Source organism: Schistocerca piceifrons, chromosome 3 (assembly GCF_021461385.2).
Source record: "Schistocerca piceifrons isolate TAMUIC-IGC-003096 chromosome 3, iqSchPice1.1, whole genome shotgun sequence".
In the NCBI taxonomy this organism is placed as follows: domain Eukaryota; kingdom Metazoa; phylum Arthropoda; class Insecta; order Orthoptera; family Acrididae; genus Schistocerca; species Schistocerca piceifrons.
The window spans coordinates 449889959-449902245 of record NC_060140.1 but is presented as its reverse complement, the minus strand read 5'-3'; positions in this window follow the sequence as shown (position 1 = coordinate 449902245).

The following is a 12287-nucleotide window of genomic DNA, read 5'->3' as shown; positions in this document are numbered from 1 at the left end:
CCAACCACAATGTAGATATCTAGTCTGATTCAAATGTGTTAAAATTAAACATGAAAAAGACTCAGTTATTGCAGTATAAAACAATAGAACAAAAATTATAGGATATTTCAGATTGGTCGCAGAAACCATGATTTGCAGGGAGCTAGCGGTGTGAAATTGCTGGAGTACCTTCCAAATAAATGAAGTAGCCTACCAGTTGCAATAAGGATGTTGTACAATGCTACCAGTATAGACATAAGAAATGTACTATATTACAGCTACTTCGAGTCAGTAATAAGATATGGAATTGTGCTTTAGAGTAACCCAGATTATATGTGTCGAATATTACGACTTCACAAAACCATCATAGGAAATATGTACAATGCAGGGCGAAGAAATTCATGTCGCTCACACCTAAAATATCTAAGTATTATAGGTGTCCTCTCACTGTACACCTATAAGCTGATTATCTTTGTACACAGTAATCCTGATTTATTTGTAGCAAATCATGTTCATCATGGGTACAACACCAGAAACCAAAACAATTTTATATGCTCATCCACTGTTCAAACCTTTATGCTAAAACTTCACAGTATATGGATATGAAAATTTGTAACAAAGTGCATAATTTTAGAAACATTGAAAAAATCCTTGTATGGGAAATTTGTGCAGAAATGTTACTATTCAGTACAAGAATTCATAAATGATTCCGTAAAAACTTGAGCAGGAGAGAACAAATACATAGGACTGTTAATTTTTATAAATTTGTTACTTTTACGAAAAGTTATTAATTTCTTAATTAATTAACTATCCAGTACAGTGTATTATATTAATTATATTACAAAAAATTGTAAATCAGTTCTTGTGTTTTGACGAGTGTCCTGTATATTAAGTCAATGACTTGAAACTATGTGTTATAAGACTGTAAGCTTCTATTCCATTCTCTTCATATCTACGTAACAATTACGCCAAAAGTATTTTGTAATATGTTAAGCACATTTAAATATTCTCTGCATCTAATGATCTTCAAGGACCACACTTTTGGCATATTGCTATCAGATTGCATCTAGCTGTCGCAGAAGATAAAGGCTGCAGTGGTTGTCAGTTTGGAGATACAAAGATTATATAAAATTACTTATTCAAGTAGGTGAGGAATGAACGCAGTAACTTATACTGTACGACGATGTGTAAGGTTTTCCAAATGTGGATGCAAGCTATGTAAATTGACGAAGAACGTACTAAATAGTAACAAAAGCTCAGCATATTTATGACAAATTTTTTGAGAAATTTCATCATGATATCTTGAGAATAAGGATATTAGGGAACTTAGCATTTCTGACAGACGCTCGTAATATACGGTACTTTACAGCTATGTGCCTTCTTTTGCAACTGTAGTCATTATAACGTTTCTTTCTGATATTTATAAAATATTGATGATTATGCTTAGACTACTTGTTTTATGAACAGTATTTTGGAATCACAACTCTCAAACATCTAATTTGGGCATGTATGACATGAAGTTGTTCAGACGCATGTGGAGAGCCCTAGAAGGGTCGTGCAGCGACCGCTTGATTAAGCGTTCACAATTACAGGATAATGCGATGGGCGTCCAATCCACCTGGCCCCGCTGGTCGACCTGTTGACTGGGTGAATCTGCGGTTCGGTTGATGCCGGTTCTGTAGCAGGCCGACCATTGCAGTTCGAAATGGCCGCTATCGACAGGAGATCTCAAGCTGATTCCGTATTTCTACATTTCCGGAAAGATTTTGACACCGTTCCTCACAAGCGACCTCTAATCAGGCTGTGGGCCTGTTCCTGATCTATATAAATGACGGGGGTGACAATCTGAGCAGTTCTCTTAGGTTGTTCGCAGATGATGCTGCAATTTACCGTCTAGTAAGGTCATCCGAAGAACAGTATCAGTTGCAAAGCGATTTAGAAAAGATTGCTGCATGGTGTGGCAGGTGGCAGTTGACGCTAAATAACGAAATGTGTGAGGTGATCCACTTGAGTTCCAAAAGAAATAGTCTGTCGATTACTCGATAAATAGTACAATTCTCAAGGCTGCCAATTCAACACAGAACCTGGGTGTTAAAATCACGAGCAACCTCAGTTGGAAAGATCACATAGATAATATTGTGGGTAAGGCGAGCCAAAGGTTGCGCTCTTTCCTGTGGAGATCAGGGATTCAGTCAGCCGACATCTTATTCTGTGTGGTGTTGCTTATCTATAAGCTGTTCATTTCGTGTTCTCTGAGGGATTTCTTTACTTGACCGAGTAATTTAGTTTCGAATTCGTAACTTAAGCTTTTTGGCAATTTGTGTTTGCTTCCATTAGTGACCTAGCTCTTCTCCCCTCTCCAGCTGTTCCTGTGTCTTAGTCACGTTGGCCACTACACGACTTGTTAGACAACTGCAGTTGTATAGCGATGTCCCAGCGAGCTGGGAAAGGGGCAAATAGGTTCTCGACTGCAAGTATTTGGAAACGATTTAACCTGAACTGAGTAATTGCGGTAACAAGAATCACTCGTTAAACGAGAAGAACATGATTTGCTAGTACATACAGACGTGCCGTTCGGTATAGATCATCATTAATTAGCTGGTTACATAATGTAGCAGGAGTGGGATTTAGGAAGAACAGGAATGTTGAGCTGGAAGCGAGCTACGGAGAAGAGTTCATTGATAGATTGCTTCTCCCCACATTCGACAGAAAACTAATGCCAGCAACAATACTTCACTTATACAGGTCTGCGACCGAAACAAAAGGTGAAGAGGTAGAGAAAATGTGTGAGTATATTGAACGTGAAATTCAGTACGTAAAAGAAGACAGATTTTATTATCATGGGACACTGGGAAGCAGCAAAAGGGAAAGATTAGAAGGGAAAGTTGTGAGAGAATATAATCTTGGTAGTAGGAATGAAAGAGTAGAAAAATTGAATTCTTCGATAATTTTCAGTTACAGCTAGGGAATATACTGTACAAAAATCAGAGGACGCGAAAGTATACTTGGGAACGACCCGGACACAGGGGAAGGTAGCTGCTAGATTATGTCATGGTCACACAGAGATTCTGAAATAAAATATTACATAGTAAGGCATACTCAGGGGCATATCACAGTTTAGTAATGAAGGAAATATGGCTGAAGTTTAAAGGAGCTGTCAGTAAATGTGCAAGGAAGTAGAGTACGCCGGCCGCTGTGGCCGAGCTGTTCTGGGCGCTTCAGTCCGGAACCGCGCTGCTGCTGCGGTCGCAGGTTCGAATCCTGCATCAGGCATTGATGTGTGTGATGTCCTTAGGTTAACTAGGTTTAAATACACTCCTGGAAATGGAAAAAAGAACACATTGACACCGGTGTGTCAGACCCACCATACTTGCTCCGGACACTGCGAGAGGGCTGTACAATAAATGATCACACGCACGGCACAGCGGACACACCAGGAACCGCGGTGTTGGCCGTCGAATGGCGCTAGCTGCGCAGCATTTGTGCACCGCCGCCGTCAGTGTCAGCCAGTTTGCCGTGGCATACGGAGCTCCATCGCAGTCTTTAACACTGGTAGCATGCCGCGACAGCGTGGACGTGAACCGTATGTGCGGCTGACGGACTTTGAGCGAGGGCGTATAGTGGGCATGCGGGAGGCCGGGTGGACGTACCGCCGAATTGCTCAACACGTGGGGCGTGAGGTCTCCACAGTACATCGATGTTGTCGCCAGTGGTCGGCGGAAGGTGCACGTGCCCGTCGACCTGGGACCGGACCGCAGCGACGCACGGATGCACGCCAAGACCGTAGGATCCTACGCAGTGCCGTAGGGGACCGCACCGCCACTTCCCAGCAAATTAGGGACACTGTTGCTCCTGGGGTATCGGCGAGGACCATTCGCAACCGTCTCCATGAAGCTGGGCTACGGTCCCGCACACCGTTAGGCCGTCTTCCGCTCACGCCCCAACATCGTGCAGCCCGCCTCCAGTGGTGTCGCGACAGGCGTGAATGGAGGGACGAATGGAGACGTGTCGTCTTCAGCGATGAGAGTCGCTTCTGCCTTGGTGCCAATGATGGTCGTATGCGTGTTTGGCGCCGTGCAGGTGAGCGCCACAATCAGGACTGCATACGACCGAGGCACACAGGGCCAACACCCGGCATCATGGTGTGGGGAGCGATCTCCTACACTGGCCGTACACCACTGGTGATCGTCGAGGGGACACTGAATAGTGCACGGTACATCCAAACCGTCATCGAACCCATCGTTCTACCATTCCTAGACCGGCAAGGGAACTTGCTGTTCCAACAGGACAATGCACGTCCGCATGTATCCCGTGCCACCCAACGTGCTCTAGAAGGTGTAAGTCAACTACCCTGGCCAGCAAGATCTCCGGATCTGTCCCCCATTGAGCATGTTTGGGACTGGATGAAGCGTCGTCTCACGCGGTCTGCACGTCCAGCACGAACGCTGGTCCAACTGAGGCGCCAGGTGGAAATGGCATGGCAAGCCGTTCCACAGGACTACATCCAGCATCTCTACGATCGTCTCCATGGGAGAATAGCAGCCTGCATTGCTGCGAAAGGTGGATATACACTGTACTAGTGCCGACATTGTGCATGCTCTGTTGCCTGTGTCTATGTGCCTGTGGTTCTGTCAGTGTGATCATGTGATGTATCTGACTCCAGGAATGTGTCAATAAAGTTTCCCCTTCCTGGGACAATGAATTCACGGTGTTCTTATTTCAATTTCCAGGAGTGTAGTTCTAAGTCTAGGGGACTGATTACCTCAGATGTGAAGTCCCATAGTGCTTAGAGCCATTTGAACTATTTTTGAAGTAGGGTACTGAAATACCAAGGAACTGTGATGTATTTGTAGTTTTCTCAACCTATAGATACTGCGATACTGAATATAATAGGCTGTGCAGGCGAAAAGGAATTAACATTTCTAAAATGGGCAGACACAGAAGTTGTATGGAAAAACACTGGTACGAGGAAGGTAAGTGCGAGGAAACCTTGGCTAACAGAAGAAGCACTTCAACTGACCAATGAAAGAATAAAGGCAAAAATGTTCAGGGAAATCCAGGATTACAGGAATCTCTCACTTAGGAACGAAATATGTAGGAAGTGCAGGGAGGCCGTGGTAAAATGGCCGCAGAAGAAGTATGAAGAAATAGAAAAAGTAGTCGTCAGAAGGGTTCAGCATGTAGATAAGTTAAAACTACGTTCGGTAAAATTAAAAACAAGAGCATCAACTTTAAAAGCACAACGAAAATTCAACTACTAAACACAGTGGAGATGGGCGTGTAGGTGGAAAGAAAACTGGGAATATAACACACCTGATAAAAAATTAGGAAGAACTGTTAAGTTGTGTAGAAAAAGAGCGACTCGGACCTACTTTCGACCCTAAATTAGATCATCATTCAGTAGCGACAGTTGGCAGAGACCAAAATTCCGCAACGCCGTATACTATTATGTCAGTTAATACACATGTGGTACATAGGGCAACACAGTCTACCTTTTACTACAAACCGTTAACAAATGACGGAGTACTCTCTTAATCCCCATCATCCTCCCCTTACTCGTCTTTCTCAAGGGGGAGGGGGTTCGTGAGAGATGGGGCCGTACTCACTCATCTTTTTCTTGTTGCCTCTGCCACGCCGCAATTCTTCCAACAAGTGTCGTGATTTGATATCCACTTGAAGGAGAACAATACCTCTAATTTTTGGTTATGTGTTTGAGCGATATTCTTCCTTTTTGTGGTAGCTCCTTATCTCCATATACCACAAATGTTCTTGTTGACCAATTGTCTCAGTAGGAAAGCCTTGGCTAGATCTTTCCTTAGTCAATGTTTCTAGCGAAAATGGAGTAGTTACCAGTTTGTCAAGGTCTAGGAAACGGGCTGGCATCAATGCCGTCTCACTCTCTCATTGAATATACTGAGGTTTCTGTCTCTGTTAAGATAGTGTTTAAAATGTGAGAAAAAAAGAGAAATTTGTAACGTGCAGTGACAAGCCATCGAGGAGACTGATGAAAAAAGTGGTACTTCTGTTATTCCATACACAGTCTCTCTCTCTCTCTCTCTCTCTCTCTCCCCCCTCTCTCTCTCTCTCTCTCTCTCTCTCTCTCACACACACACACACACACACACACACACACACACACATACACACTTCCTCAGTTTTGGCTATGTGTTCATAAGGGTTCATATACCAACTAAGAGGAAGACTCGTCTGTGAGCTGTACTAATTGAGTGATGGAGAAAATTCATCGTAACTGCGCCGTAGTATGTGCACTTGGATGTTTGGTGTTCGTACAGCTTCACCGTCATCGTTCCAACCAGCATAGTTTCCCTTGCAGTTCACACCATAGAGATGCTGAACTGGAGCCTCTGTCTTCATGTCCGCTGGACCACATTTTCCACATGTTGCATGACTCATTTATGCTGTGTTGGTGTACCAATAGAGTAATAGCAAGATACGTCTTGTGTTTATGCACATGAAGCCCCCTGTTACATGGGTAGGCGTTGTTTGAAATGAAATATTAAAAGTTTTCGCTGCTTTCATTGTCTAGTGGCTGGGATACGTAGCCGGTGCATTACAAGCCAAGTACTGCTTAGCATACAGTATACAATACGAGTACACACATGACTCGAATGGTCGAAGGTTCCTATCACCCGGCTATTGTGAATTTTGAATGTAACATAGAAATTTATAAATGAAAGATTGCAATTAAATCAAATCTGCTGGTACAATTTTAACGATTTTAAATGATGAGTACGATAGCAGAAGTACCTTCAAGAACGCCATTTATTACTTCAGAATACTTACTGGTGTCGATGGTCCAGCAATTAAATAAAATACAAGTTGAATAACAGGGGATCAACAGATTTCTAATTCACGTAATTACTTATGAGCAACAACGTAGCTCGTAAGATTTTCACTTCTTAACGCATACTACGTCTTCATTGCAGAAGCCACGGAAATTTCACAAGTGCACCAGTCAGCACTACAAACTGTTTCTATCTCCTGCGACCACGTGCAAACTACTCAACATTCTCCAAGTATTTCCTGCAACCGTCCATCGCGTCTTCCCGTCCAGCACTCCCCCGTGCTGTGCCACCCGATGCTCCTCCCCCACTTTCATACAGTCTCTCCATTCACTTTGGTAGTCGCCTACTGTAGTAACGAGCACTGTGATTGGCTAGAGCGCTCCTGCCATGTCTCCAAGCCAACACACACTCACAAACAAATTGAAACACATACGTAATACTTGATTTACATTTCAAAAACTTGAAATTAAATAAATATTCCTACGGCTGGACCATAAACATGCTCTAACACACATGATTAAATACATAAACAAATTAAATAAACATGTATCAAGGAATAGAAACAAAAGTAGGACAGTAGATTAATGTCTCTGTGCTTTCTAAAAAGCAGTAAATATTTGACCAATTTCTTCATGAATAATATATATATATATATATATATATATATATATATATATATATATATATCGGATACAATGAAAGACATAGACGAATAAATATATTTATATGTATGCTGCTACCGTTTTTTCGTGTACCTGTGGCGTACTTATGGCCTGACGCGATCAATAGTAATCGGCCGCTTTGACCTCCAATAACTCACGTACTATTCAAATCACATGCCTGTAATTCATACCAATTTAGGTTTGCACAAATAGCTTTCTAAAGATACATCGGTCTATAAAATCAGATGAACCGTTTACATTTTGGAAACTAGTTTCTGGGCGTTACTTGTATAATTTACAGCCAGAAAGTAAATATTAAAGGAATAGAGATACTGAAAATTTGATTACACCATCAGAAACGGCGTGCTAACATAGGTAATGTACATGATTCCTCTGGCTGTTATTAATTTCTACATGAACTGTGAAATGTGTCATTATGGTTTCACAAAGTCCGTCATCTCTGGAAAACCCGGAATACAACTATCCTTCATCGACTCGAAGCACAGTCGTCGACACAGCGTCAACATGGAATTCCCAGCCACGCGGTCGGCCTGGACCACGTACTGGGGCTCATGTTTGGTACCACGCGGTTGCTGAAGAACCCTGACTTGCCGAGTGGCCCATGCGGCCACACCAACAGCGAACTTAGAATATTTTCAGGGCGTGACAATTCGCCCGTTACCTCACAAGTTCAACTATGATCACGGTCCGATCACGTCCTCGTTGTTACTTTCTGCCAGGAGCGGTTCTCAACAAGGGAAGTGTCCAGGCGTCTCGGAGTGAACCAAAGCGATGTTGTTCGGACATGGAGGAGATACAAAGAGAGAGGAACTATCGATGACATGCCTCACTCAGGCTGCCTAAGGGCCAATACTGGAGTTGATGACCGTTACCTACGGATTATGACTCGTAGGAACCCTGACAGCAACGCCACCATGTTGAATAGTGCTTTTCGTGCAGCCACAGGACGTCATTTTACGACTCAAACTGTGCGAAATAGGCTGCATGGCAAGATCCATCTTTGCTACCACAACATCCTGCAGCGCAGTAGAGATGGGCCCAACAACATGCCAAATGGAACGCTCAGTATTGGCATCAAGTTCTCTTCACCAATGTGTGTCGCATATGGCTTCAACCAGACATTCGTCACAGACGTGTTTGGAAACAACCCGGCCAGGCTGAACACCTCAGGCACACTGTCCAGCGGCTACAGCAAGGTGGAGGTTCCCTGCTGTTTTGGGGTAGCATTATGTGGAACCGATGTACGCCGCTGATGGTCATAGAAGGCTCCATAACGGCTGTACGATACGTGAATGCCATCGTCCAACCGATAGGCAACCATATCAGCAGCATATTGGCTAGGCAGTCGTCTTCATGGATGACAATTCGCTCCCCCATGGTGCACATCTTGTGAATGACCATTCAGGATAACGACATTGCTCGTCTAGAGCGACCAGCATGCTCTCCAGACATGAACCCTATCCATAACGCCTGGGTTAGATTGAAAAGGGCTGTATCTGGACGACATGATCCACCAGCCGCTCTGAGGGATCTAAGCCGAATCTCCGTTCAGGAGTGGGACACTCTGGACAACCAGTGCCTTGATGAACTTCTGGATGGTATGCCACAACAAATACAGGCATTCGTCAATGCAAGAGGAGGTGCTACTGGAAATTAGAGATACCGGTGTGTACAGCAATCTGGACCACCATCTCTGAAGGTCTCGCTGTTTTGTGGTACAACATGCAATGTGTGTTTTTCCACGAGCAACAAAAGAGCCGGAAATGATGTTTATGTTATTCTCTATTCCAATTTTCTGTGCAGGTTCCGGAACTCTAGGAACCGAGGTAATGCAAAACTTCTTTTGATGTGTGTACTTACGTGAAGTAACGCTTCCAACCTACAGTGTTCCAACGCTCATGTGCTGCATACAGTTCAATATACCTGCCACTTCTTGTCTATATAGAATGTGACACTTTTGAAAACCTCTGGTCTCCCTAAATAACCAGTAAAACATTTGGAGGTGCAGTAAGTGTCCTGTCATGCAGCAGCATTCATTTACGTGCTTTCTCAGTCAGTCATCTGTTTGCGTTTTTGAGAGATGGTAAAAATACATCGATGTCACATCCTGTATCGCAGAGTTTAACTACAAGAAACCTTCTGTGAAATCGGACTCCTAATTTTGTATGGAAAAACTCGATATACGGACAACAAATAAGTCGGAAAGCTTCTACTGAAAAGAAGGCTAGGAAAGTCTCACAGGTCACTCACTTGAAATAGTTACAAGGAAAACTCTGCATCGCTCTCCCTCCAGGTTTAGTGGTAAGATAGTTCAGTGGACATCCCGTAAAAACTGAACATAGATAAAGCATGAGAACAGGAAGAATGTGTACTGAACTGTAAAAAAAGAAGCAAAATAGAAACAGTAAACGGTCCAAGTTAAAGACGTGAAACATCCAACGAAATGGAAGATCCATAATGTCGTGGTTATCTGGTCACGGCGTTGGACTGAAAAGTGAGAGAGCCATATTCAAATCTCTCTCACGTCCTAATTTTTTTCACAAAATTATGATCTATCCGTTGGGTCTCTGTATTAAAATTTTTGTCCGTGTCGTGGCTCAGCGTTTGTTTGCAACAGCGAAGTGTAAGGAAGGTATCTATAATGAAAGCTGATTCCGCACAACTACTCTATTAGTAGCTGTGAAGAAGTCGCTCTCTAATGGGAACCGCAAAGTTTGATGACAAGGCGACAAAACAGCCGAATCCTCCGTTGGAAAACACGTAAAGTGAGTCATGCACGACATTGTTAACAGTACGTGCGTCGTATGATAGGAGTCTATTACCATCGCACCTAAATTGTACCCCTGGTGAGTGAGGGAGATACGTCTCCTTGTCCGATTTAGGTGTTCGTATGAACGTGAATGATAATGAGAACATGATAGTTTGTCACATAATCTTCAAGAAATGAACGAAGGAGTTTCACAATCACACAGATATCCCTGTGCTCTATTAAAACATATGTTTTTAACGTTTTTGAAGTTCTCCTCATGTACAACATGAAATCCTGCGTATATCCAAGGATATGTGAACATGTCCTGTAATTTCGGACAGCTAACGTTATTGCGTGTGAGAGCTTGCACTTCGATGATAGACGCACGGTCAGGTAAACAATACTGCCCTGCCTATCACTGCAATTTTGCAAAATCGCATAGTCTTTTCACAAAATATTTCATTTCTTTAAATTCAAACACATCTAACGGTTGCACAAGAGGTGCACAACCTGGAGGAATGGTAATCACGTCTACTCCAAGACCAAAATTGTACAGTGCGTGATCCTTCTGTCCTGTATACATGTCAAGAGGTAAAGCAAAACTTTCGTACGCTTAAGCAGCAATCAGACGTTCGTTAAAATCTCTCACTAGTCTTTTCTCCAGTCCGCGGCTCTGGTATCGCGGCAGCGTTCTCACGTTTCGAGCAGAAGGTCCCGGGTTCGATGCCCTGTAGGGTCATGAATTTTCACCTGAACCGAGATGATTGGGAGTTGTTGTGTCGTCTTCATCATCATCAGTCATCTCCATTAAGGTCAGAAGAAGGCAAAGGCCAACCACCTCCATTTGGACCTTGCCTAGATGACTTTGCGTCTTCTCCAACCAACAATAACCGGACTGATCTGTGTTGATGACATATGCGTCATCATACCGTTGAAACTTGATGTTGGTGTAACAACTATAAGTTTGTATCAGTTCTTTCAGTTTACAGGCATAGTTTTGTTTACAAATTTGACAATTTTTCTGCTCGTCATTTTGCATTTCCTCTTGCACATGAGTAACCAGTGAGGTCAAACCTTAAATTCGGACCAATTCGGTTAGCACAGCGCAATCGCCAAATTTGTGTGTCTATACCATATACTGCACATAATTCTGGATAGAATAAATGATTAGCATACATGGTTTTCTAATGCACTAAACTTCTGTCTTCGGGTTCTACCTCATTCAATGTCTTCTTTATAGTATTTTACAGTTATTTTTCCCTCCACTGCTTTAAACTTCTTCAATTTGTTTGTAACTTCACTCCATAATCTACACTCCTGGAAATGGAAAAAAGAACACATTGACACCGGTGTGTCAGACCCACCATACTTGCTCCGGACACTGCGAGAGGGCTGTACAAGCAATGATCACACGCACGGCACAGCGGACACACCAGGAACCGCGGTGTTGGCCGTCGAATGGCGCTAGCTGCGCAACATTTGTGCACCGCCGCCGTCAGTGTCAGCCAGTTTGCCGTGGCATACGGAGCTCCATCGCAGTCTTTAACACTGGTAGCATGCCGCGACAGCGTGGACGTGAACCGTATGTGCAGTTGACGGACTTTGAGCGAGGGCGTATAGTGGGCATGCGGGAGGCCGGGTGGACGTACCGCCGAATTGCTCAACACGTGGGGCGTGAGGTCTCCACAGTACATCGATGTTGTCGCCAGTGGTCGGCGGAAGGTGCACGTGCCCGTCGACCTGGGACCGGACCGCAGCGACGCACGGATGCACGCCAAGACCGTAGGATCCTACGCAGTGCCTTAGGGGACCGCACCGCCACTTCCCAGCAAATTAGGGACACTGTTGCTCCTGGGGTATCGGCGAGGACCATTCGCAACCGTCTCCATGAAGCTAGGCTACGGTCCCGCACACCGTTAGGCCGTCTTCCGCTCACGCCCCAACATCGTGCAGCCCGCCTCCAGTGGTGTCGCCACAGGCGTGAATGGAGGGACGAATGGAGACGTGTCGTCTTCAGCGATGAGAGTCGCTTCTGCCTTGGTGCCAACGATGGTCGTATGCGCGTTCGGC